A 10,156-nucleotide genomic window follows, 5' to 3' on the forward strand; every position below is an offset into this window, starting at 1 on the left:
AATGTCTGCTAGAAAACAGCCAAGCTCAGAGGGCACCAAGGATTCCAGTCCTCCTCCTCCTCCTCCTCCTCCTCCTCCTCCTCCTCCTCCTCCTCCTCCTCCTCCTCCTCCTCCTCCTCCTCCTCCTCCCAAACCCAACTTCCTTCTAGCATTGATGATGTTACCTAGTTGGGCAATGAAATGTCTGCTAAAAAACAACTAAGCTCAGAGAGCACCAAGGACCCTACAGTCCTTTCCTCCTCCTCCTCCTCCTCCTCCTCTCCTTGCAACCCCTCCCCCTTGTAGCATTGATGATGTTACCTAGTTGGGCAATGAAATGTCTGCTAGAAAACAACCAAGCTTAGAGAGCACTAAGGGCCCCACAGTCCTTTCCTCCTCCTCCTCCTCCTGCTGCTGCTGCTCCTCCTCCTCCTCGTTGCAAACCTCCCTTCCTTCTAGCACTTATCTTATCTTTATTAGACTTATATACCGCCCTTCTCCCGTAGGACTCAGGGCGGTTCACAAGGTTTTTTAAAATAACAATACAACAATTACAAAAATTAAGAACAGTTAAAATGATTACATTTAGACCTTGAATAAATATAAAACCCCAATTAGAATCCAATTAAAACCCCAATTAATACTCTCAGTCCAGGCCAGAAAGCTCAAAGAGCCAGGTCTTCAGGTCCCGGCGGAATGAGCAAAGGTCAGGAGTTGTCATTGCTTTTGTGATGCTTTCGTTAAGCCAGATGTGCGTGATTCTATGGTGTGAGTGTGTGTGTGTGTGTGTGTGTCTTTCACCATGGTCGTTAAGGGAATAACTGTGGTCATTAAACAAATCACAAAGTTGTTAAGCCAATACAGCTTCTCCCACTGACTTGGCTTGTCAGAAGCTTGCTGCAAAGGTTTGCAAATGACAATCATAAATGCATGGCGGCCGCCAAGCAAATCTTGGTCACATGACTACGTTATTTTGAGGCTGCTGCGATGGTCCTAACGGCAAAGACTGGTTGAAGGTCACCTTGTTCAGTGTTGTTGACACTTTGAAGGAATGATAAATGAATGGTTGTAAGTTCAGGACTGCCTACACCCGAGATTCCCAACCCTTTGGGTTGCCTCACTTGTCTTCTTCTCCACCACAGGGGCTAGTGCCTTGAGCCAAGATTTAGCCCCTAGATCAGAGGCCCCCAACCTTTTGGGCACCAGGGACCGGTTCCGTGGAGAGAGGTTTTTCCACGGACTGGAGAGTGTGTGGTTTTGTGTGCCGCCTGCATCCCACGGATGGAGCTTTGCTTGTTTGTGCGGACCGGTTGCTGGCATGCCACGGCCCGGTACTGATCCACGGACTAGGGGGTTGGGGACCCCTGGCTTGTGGGTGGTTTTCTAACTGTTTTGTTACCAGGTTGGCTAACATCTTCTGTGGTGTTTAGATGTTATCGGATGATGTTACCTAGACCGGTAATGAAACATTTGGAAAAAAAACCACCTCAGAGAACAATCCTTCACCCTCAACATTCTGATAGTCTAGGGGTGTCCAATCTTGGCCACTTTAAGACCTGTGGACTTCAACTCCCAGAATTTCCCAGCCTCCTCTTGTACCTTTAGATCAGGGGTGTCCAACCTTGGCCACTTTAACACTTGTGGACTTCAACTCCCAGAATTCCCCAGCCTCCTCTTGTACCTTTAGATCAGGGGTGTCCAACCTTGGCCACTTTAACACTTGTGGACTTCAACTCCCAGAATTCTTCAGCCTGCCCAGAATTCTGGGAATTGGAAGTCCACACATGCTAGACAGCAACGGCTCCTTCCTGTGACTTCATCACAGCTCTGCAGATTGAATGATAGAATCATAGAATCCTAGGGCTAGAAGGGACCTTGGAGGTCTTCTTGTCCGACCCCTCGCCCAAGGCAGGACACCTTATACCACCTTGGCCAAATGGAAGCCCAATCTTTTCTTGAAGCTAACCTAACATTTCCTGACTGGGGAATTCTGGGAGTTGAAATCCACCCATCTTAAGACTTGCCAAGGTTAAGAAACCTTGGCCTGCAGAATTCTGGGAGTTGAAGTCCACAGGTCCTCCTTCCACTGTAATATAAAGGGTCCCTGCAGGAGGCGCTGTTGTTTGGTGGTGAAGGGCCGCCTGGCCTTGCCGGAACAGCTGACGGGTGGGAGACAACATTCCCTCTGGAGTCCCAAAGGAGGGAACAGGATTTCCTTGTTTTTCTTTGAAGACTTTTCGCTTCTCATCTAAGAAGCTTCTTCAGCTCTGACTGGATGGTGGAGGATGGAAGGATTTATATTCTGTCCCTTCACAGGGCAGAAAACATCCTGCAGCCAAGAAGGCTTACACTGATTGCACTACTCAGGTGACCCTGAGGACACAGGTAAACCTCCAAGTGGCCTCAAGGACCCTCCAAAAGAATGCAAATGACCAGCCGTCTGCAAGGAGTATAAATCTTTCCATTCCCCACCATCCAGTCAGAACCTGAGGAAGCTTCCTAGATGAGAAGCGAAACGTCTTCAAAGAAAAACAAGGAAGTCCAGTAGCCTCCTGAAAAAGCATCTTTGGGAAAAACCAGGACCTGGATGACCGAAAATCTCCACGGACATTTTTTTTGGAAGTTCCAGCTGGGCAGCCTGGCAAATTCTCCACCCTCCCAGTTCGCTTAATGAAGGTGGTGGAGATTTAACCAAGCGAAGCCAACAGTAAGGCCGATCGTTGTTCATTGGACAACCTGGTTGATTCGCTTAACGAGCGTGGTAAAAAAAAAGTGTTGTAAAAATGGATCCGATTCATCTCACAAAATTTTGACTGATGACCCTAATAGGCAGTCTCCATTAAAGTTGTACCTGTATAGACACAAGTATTGAACATGTAGATGCAGCCAATTTTGGTCACCGTATCACAAAAAAGATGTTGAGAGTTTGGAAAAAATCCAGAGAAGAGCAACTAAGATGACCCAAGGCCTGGAGACTAAAACATACGAAGAACGGCTGCGGGACTTGGGACTGGCTAGTCTAAAGAAAAGAAGAAATAGGGGAGACATGATAGCAGAGTTCCAGTATCTGAGGGACTGCTAGAAGGAGAAGGGGGTCACGTTATTCTCCAAAGCACCAGAGGGAAGGACGAGAAACAATGGTTGGAAGCTGATCAAAGAGAGAAGCAACCTGGAATTAAGGAGAAACTTCCTGACAGTGAGGACAATCAACCAGTGGAACAGCTACCCCCAGAAATTGTGGGTGCTTCATCACTGGAGGTTTTTAAGAAGAGACTAGACATTCACCTGTCTGTGACAGTATAGGTTCTCCTATTTGAGCAGTGGGCTGGACTAGAAGACCTCCACAGTCCCTTCCAGCTCTGTTCTATTCATTAGATTTAACATTTTGTCCCGTCTTCATATTTAAAAACCATATCTACGCCCCCAAATTGCATTTTTTCTATTTGCTCCTTTATAACTTCTATAAGCAAATTCTTTTTTATTTTTATCTCTTGCCTAATCAGTTAAATGCATGTCAAAAAAACCCAAAACCCAGTTACTTCAATTTTCTTGGCTTGTTTTTTCCTCTAAAACAAAAACATAGAATCAGCATTTACATTTAAAGATAGGTGTCGAGGGTGGAAATGTGGCAGCCATGTGCCACTTTTGGAGTAAGTGGGGGAAAAGTGTTACTTTTAAGTGGGTTAGATGGAGAAACGAAACTTCTACGATTCCTCTGAAGAATGTAGGAGCCTGAAACCTTTTCAAGGACACCAGAACAGGTGTGGATTTGAAGCAGACGCTTCCCATAACAAAGTGAACTTGTTGATAGGAATTACGTAAGACGTTGCGGGTTTGGCTGGAAAAATTATTGTTTAAGTCTATGAATCGGTGTTGGAACCTCAAAGTTAGTTTTGCTTCGACATCACCATGCCGTGTATTCAATAAACAGCAAGATTTTCAGAGATGGAGTGAACCTGGAGTTTTATTTGTGATACTCTAGCTCAGGGGTGTCAAACTCACAACGTCATGTGACGCCGCGCGGCGTCTTGGAGCTTTTTCCCCATTGTCGGCAATGGGGTGGGCGCGGTTTTGTTGTGACGCGTCCGGCCCACGGGCCGGCAGTTTGACACCCCTGCTCTAGCTGGATGTGGACCTTAGGTTCATTTACCTCATAGACATGGCAAAACAGAGTGAGCTTGTTTTTATATCTCCATTTTGGTTTTATAGGCTTATAAGGTCACATGGCTGCAGCGATGAAGCATTCTACAAGCATTTCAATAATATGGTCATTGATTCCCGAAGCAAATCCTTCCTCATCCCAAAAGTCTGTTGGGAATAGGAGCCATTAACTCGGAGTCTCAGGCTGTCTCGCTTCCCGGAATGTTCTGGAATGCTGTCTGGCCATCTTGCATCTGCAGACCTTCATTAGGCAAAGGAAAGAGACAAGAAGAAGGATGGCTACTTTGTTCAGTAAAAGTGCAATCCAGAGATAGGTGGGGTTTTTTTGTGGTGAGCCTGTGGAGAAAAAGACAGTGGATTATATTGATTTAATCATAATAAAGTCTGATCCAGGACTGGGGGAAGACTTGGGGGGGGGGGTGCAGTGTAGATGGATAGGCCTCCCAGGCCTCCCCCACTCTGAGGCACCTCAACTAAGATGATTAAGGACCAGGAGACACAAACCTATGCAGAACGGTGTCGCGTCGAGCGACCGATCAGGGTTCCGGCCTCAACTCTTAGAGCCCCGTAACAGGGGTGAGAATTTAGAGGGACCCTCGCAAGGGTGAACGCCTTGAATATGGAAGGATTTTGCCCTTTGCCACCGACCCAGTGTGCTGGACGTTCCGACGGTCACACTTGGGAACTGCGATAGTGCAGGAACAGGATCCTAGGACAAACTGAGGCACCAACACAAGTTTGTTCAAGGTGAGAGAGCACAGAGTGCCCGGGGGTGGATGGTGTTGCCCCCCGAACAGCTTTGCACAGCACTCTTTTATTGAGCAGTTTCATCAGGGAGGGGGAAGTACACACATGAGGAAGCAACATATGGAAGGTCGTAGGAAAACATAGCTCATTGCATACAACTGCTAATGAAGAGGGCAAAGGTCATCACAGGAAACAATAAAGCATAGCTTATCGTATACAAATGCTAACAGAGAAGACAAGGGTTATCACAGGAAGGCATAACTTGAGGCAGGAGACAGGAAGCCATATCTTGAGGCAAGGGCAATTACAGGAGACAAGTCTTGTTATATACAATTGTAAATGGAGCAGGAGACAGAGGTTTATCACTAGAGACAGGAATGCAGAACTTTATAACCTTATATACAATTGTAAATGGAGCAGGAGGCAGAGGTTTATCACTGGAGACAGGAATGCAGAACTTTATAACTTTGTATACAATTGTAAATGGAGCAGGAGGCAGAGGTTTATCACTGGAGACAGGAATGCAGAACTTTATAACTTTCAATATAGAAGGCAAAAAGGTCTTTGGGAGTCTAGGATAACTACAGAACGGTTGCAGGAACTGTGTTTGGCCAATCTACAGAAAGGAAGGATTAAGGGTGACCTGATAGCGGTGTTCCAGTATTTGAGCGGCTGCCACAAAGAACGGGGGGGGGGTGTCAACATATTTTCCATCAGAAGGCAGGACGTTTTTTAAATGCCCTGTAAACCGCCCTGAATCCTTCGGGAAAGGGTGGTATATAAATCTAAATAAATAAATAAATAAATAAATAAATAAATAAATAAATAATCAAGGAGAGAAGAAACCTAGAATCAAGGAGAAACTTCCTGAGATCAATTAATCAGTGGAATGGCTTGATTCCAGATGTTATGGATGCTCCAACACTGGAAGTTTTTAAGAAGAGACTGGACAGCTACTTGTCTGAAATGTTACAGCGTCTCCTGCCTGAGCATGGGGCTGGACTAGAAGACCTCCAAGGTCCCTTCCAGATTCTATTCTATTCTATTCTATTCTATTCTATTCTATTCTATTCTATTCTATTCTATTCTATTCTATTCTATTCTATTCTATTCTATTCTATTCTATTCTATTCTATTCTATTCTATTCTATTCTATTCTTTGTTCTGTTATTATTCTATTCTATTCTATTCTATTCTATTCTATTCTATTCTATTCTATTCTATTCTATTCTATTCTATTCTATTCTATTCTATTCTATTCTATTCTATTTAATGGGTTCCAGAACAGGAAACGGAGACAAATGAGGTACAATAGAGGCTGGACATATACTGTAGATAACACATTTTATGCCCAGTTTTTCTGTTGGCTCAGGAATGGGAAGTGCTAAGCACATTGATTTGTGCTTTAGATTGTAAGCCGCCCTGAGTCTTCGGAGAAGGGCAGGATATAAATGAGATTTTTTTAAAAAAAAGAATTGTGGGAAAAACCCTCAGAATGACTCTGAGGTTCTTCTTCAAAGCTAGATTACTTGTTTCCCTCTGATAAGCCATGTTTGCTGCAATAATGAGGGCAGCGAGTGGTTAACTCTCTTGCTTCACACCTTGGTGATCACTATCTGAGGTCAGCCCGATTGCGCAATTGTCAACACCAAAACACTGTAACTCATCTTCATAGTAACAGTGAAAGCCTGACTCTGTTTTCACATCCTCTCCTCTTTTTACCAAAGAGAGTCAAAGCAGAGGATATTGAGTTCCTTTCTCACCTGTTCTGTTTTCCAGGACTGACTTTATTTTACCTAGTGGTCTCTTTAGGTCATTTCTGTGTTATAAAAAAAACAACAACTCTTAAAGTGGTTTTCAGTTCAGACTCATCCAGCACAGAAATCCAAAATCTAATGCGGAAATACAGAATAACAGAGTTGGAAGGGACCTTGAAGGTCTTCTAGTCCAACCCCCTGGCGTAGCAGTAAATGTAAAGAAGAGACTGGACACGGTACTGTAGGTAAAAGGTAAAGTTTCCCCCGCACATGCGTGCTAGTCGTTTCCAACTCTAGGGGCCGGTGCTCATCTCCATTTCAAAGCCGAAGAGCCAGCGCTTGTCCGAGGACGTCTCTGCGCTCATGTGGCCGGCATGACTGGACGCCAAAGGCACACGGAACGCTGTTACCTTCCCACCGGAGCGGTCCCTATTTTTCTACTTGCATTTTTACGTGCTTTCGAACTGCTAGGTTGGCAGAAGCTGGGACGAGTAACAGGCGCTCACTCTGTTACGCGGCACTCGGGATTCGACCCGGCAAACTGCCGACCTTCTGATTGACAAGCTCAGCCTCCTAACCCAGTGAGACACTATAGGGTTTCCTGCCTAAGGAGGGGGTTGGACTAGAAGACCTCCAAGGTCCCTTCCAGCTTCTATTCTATTCTATTCTATTCTATTCTATTCTATTCTATTCTATTCTATTCTATTCTATTCTATTCTATTCTATTCTATTCTATTCTATTCTACAATTTGTTTATTCTCTTTTCTTCAATTTGTTTATTCTATTCTATTCTATTCTATTCTATTCTATTCTATTCTATAACATAACATAACATAACATAACATAACATAACATAACAACAATATTCTATAATATTCTCGGATAATCAGGATTAAATTATATCTCACCAATTGGGAACTCTACTCATCCTGACTTCCCCAAGTCCTTGGGGAAAGAGCCAGGGGTGGAACGTTTTTCTAAAGACTTGCTCTACCTAACCCAGCCCTGGAGGCGGCTTGGGCTGAGAAAGAGTGCCTGGTCTCAGTGGGTTTCCGTGGGACGAGAACCTGGCTCTGCCTGGTGTCTTCCCTCTGCCACGGGGAGCCCTCTGCCACGTCGAGACTCCATGGCCTCGTTCCTCTCTGGAACCCAAAGCTCACTTACCTCTGGGGACATCAACCAGGAGAACGTCCTGTTGTAGGAAGTTGTCCAAGGAGCTGTGTTGCACCTGGCATGACAGCACTGACTTCATATCTTCTTGTGTAAGCAAGATTTCCACTCTACTCTCCACTCGGCACCGGGTGCCCTCCTTTGTGGTATAATTCAAGATGTCCGTCCGGGCAGCTTGTATTTAATTCCTGTCCTTCAACCAGATGACTGTGATCTCCCAGGAAGGGAATTCTTTTGCAGAACAGTTGAAAGAAACCTGAGACCCCACCGCAATTCCATCCGGGGGGGCCACAAAGCAAAGACTGGGAAGGGTGAGCTGAGAAAGGAAGTATGCGTACATCAGCTGATGTTCCCTCTTACCACGAATCAGGAGTCCCAAATCCCCTGCGGAATTCTTCTTATCCAACGAATCTCCCAGAGGCCAAAGGGGGTGGTTATTGTTTCCCAAGTTCCCGAATCTTATGTATTTTAAAAGCTTAATTTAAAATACATAAGGTATCAGCACTCCTGCTATGAGCAGGGGGTTGGACTAGAAGACCTCAAAGGTTCCTTCTAGCCCTAGGATTCTGCATTCTATGTCCTCTAGAAGGGGTGGACTAACAATCCCATCCTGTGGAGAAGGGGCAGCAATGAGACTTGAATGGGAGTGTCTACATTCAGCTCGCGAATCCAAATATTCCGTTTCCGAAATTCTTACTGTTTATTGAATACACGGCACGGTGACGTCAAAGCAAAACTAACTCTGAGGTTCCCGGACACCAGTTCATAGACTTAAACATATAATTTCTCCAGCCAAACTGGCCCCCTTTTCATGTAGCCCATGTAAACAATTTCACTTTGTTATGGGAACCGTCCGCTTCCTCTCAGCACCTGCTAGGGTGTCCTTGGAAAGGTTTCAGGCTCTTAAGATCTTCAGTGGAATCGTAGAGGTTTCGCTTCTCCATCTGACCCATTCTAAAGCAACACTTCCCCTCCCCCCTCTTTACTCTAATGGCAAGTTGAAACAAAGAGGCACGTAGCTGCCCTAGTTTCAATTCTTGACAGGGACCCACGTCAGAGAAGGTTGATCTTGCCTGTTAATATGCCTCCTCTGCACCCTGGGGGAGCAAAGAGATTTTGAGGGGAAACACATTGGCAGATCATAGCTCACCCCCCTCTTCTTCTCAGCCACTCTTTGACTGTGTTGGTGGCATTGATTTGGCTACTTTGGATCAAAGCCATTGAGGTTCCTCAATTGGAGCAGCACGGGATGCGTTATTCTACCAGCCAGCCTGGAAGGAGGGTATAAGTGAGGTCCTAGCTTGGAATCCTTGCATAGCCACAAGAGACATAAGACTAACTTCCCCCCAAGACCCTCATCTGCTTGTTTATGTCAAGTGCAAGTTTATGTCAAGATTTATTTCAAGTACAAACAACCAGAACTGCAAGTGAATAATCAAAGGTAGTAACTTTTTTGTCTACCTCCTCTATTACAAGAATCACCCCAGATTATGCTTGCTTTCCCCTGCCAATGACCAGATAGAATTGGAAGGGACCTTGGAGGACATCTAGTCCAGCAGGGAACCCTATACCATTTCAGACAAATGGTTGTCCAATTTCTTCTTAAAAACTCCCAGTGTTGGAGCATTCACAACTTCTGGAGGCAAGTAGTTCCACTGGTTAATTGTTCTAACTCTCAGGAAATAACGTCTTAGTTCCAGGTTGCTTCTCTCCTTGATTAGTTTCCATCCGTTGCTTCTTGTCCTACCTTCAGGGGCTTTGGATAATAGCTTGACTCCCTCTTCTTTGGGACAGCCCCTGAGATATTGGAACACTGCTATCATGTCACCCCTCACCCTTCTCTTCATTAAACGAGACATACCCAATTCCAGCAACTGTTCCTTGTATGTTTTAGCCTCCAGTCCCTTAAATCATCTTTGTTGCTCTTCTCTGCCCTCTTTCTAGAGTCTCAACATCTTTTTTACATCATGGTGACCAAAACTGGATGCAGTATTCTAAGTGTGGCCTTACTAAGGCCTTGTAAAGTGGTATTAACACCTCACATGATCTTGATTCTATCCCTTTGTAAATGCAGCCTAGCACTGTGTTGGCTTTTTTGACAGCTGCAGCACACTGCAGATAAGGCTCCGTGGATCTTGGGGAGATGAAGCTTATGCCTCTTGTGGCTGCGCAAGTATTCCAAGCTAGTTCCCTGCTTAACCCCTTCCTCCAGCCGAGCAGCAGTTTCCCCACAGGTCCATTTCCAAATCTCTCAGCTGATTCCTTCCCTCCCTTCCTGATAGGGACTTACCGACGACCGAGACCACGGTTAGTTTCCTTAGAGTACGTTCTCCCCCTTGGGG

The 10,156-nt window shown here is 45.2% G+C and overlaps 1 protein-coding gene across 1 annotated transcript in view; it reads right to left on the bottom strand.

Annotated features, from left to right (window-relative positions):
* The window catches only part of LOC310639331 (tyrosine-protein phosphatase non-receptor type substrate 1-like), a 184,737-nt gene that overhangs the window by 130,154 nt on the left and 44,427 nt on the right, over positions 1–10,156 (bottom strand). The gene's annotated exons all lie outside the window — the stretch shown is intronic.

This window comes from Vipera ursinii (genome assembly GCF_947247035.1).
Source record: "Vipera ursinii genome assembly, chromosome: 3".
Taxonomy (NCBI): Eukaryota; Metazoa; Chordata; class Lepidosauria; order Squamata; family Viperidae; genus Vipera; species Vipera ursinii.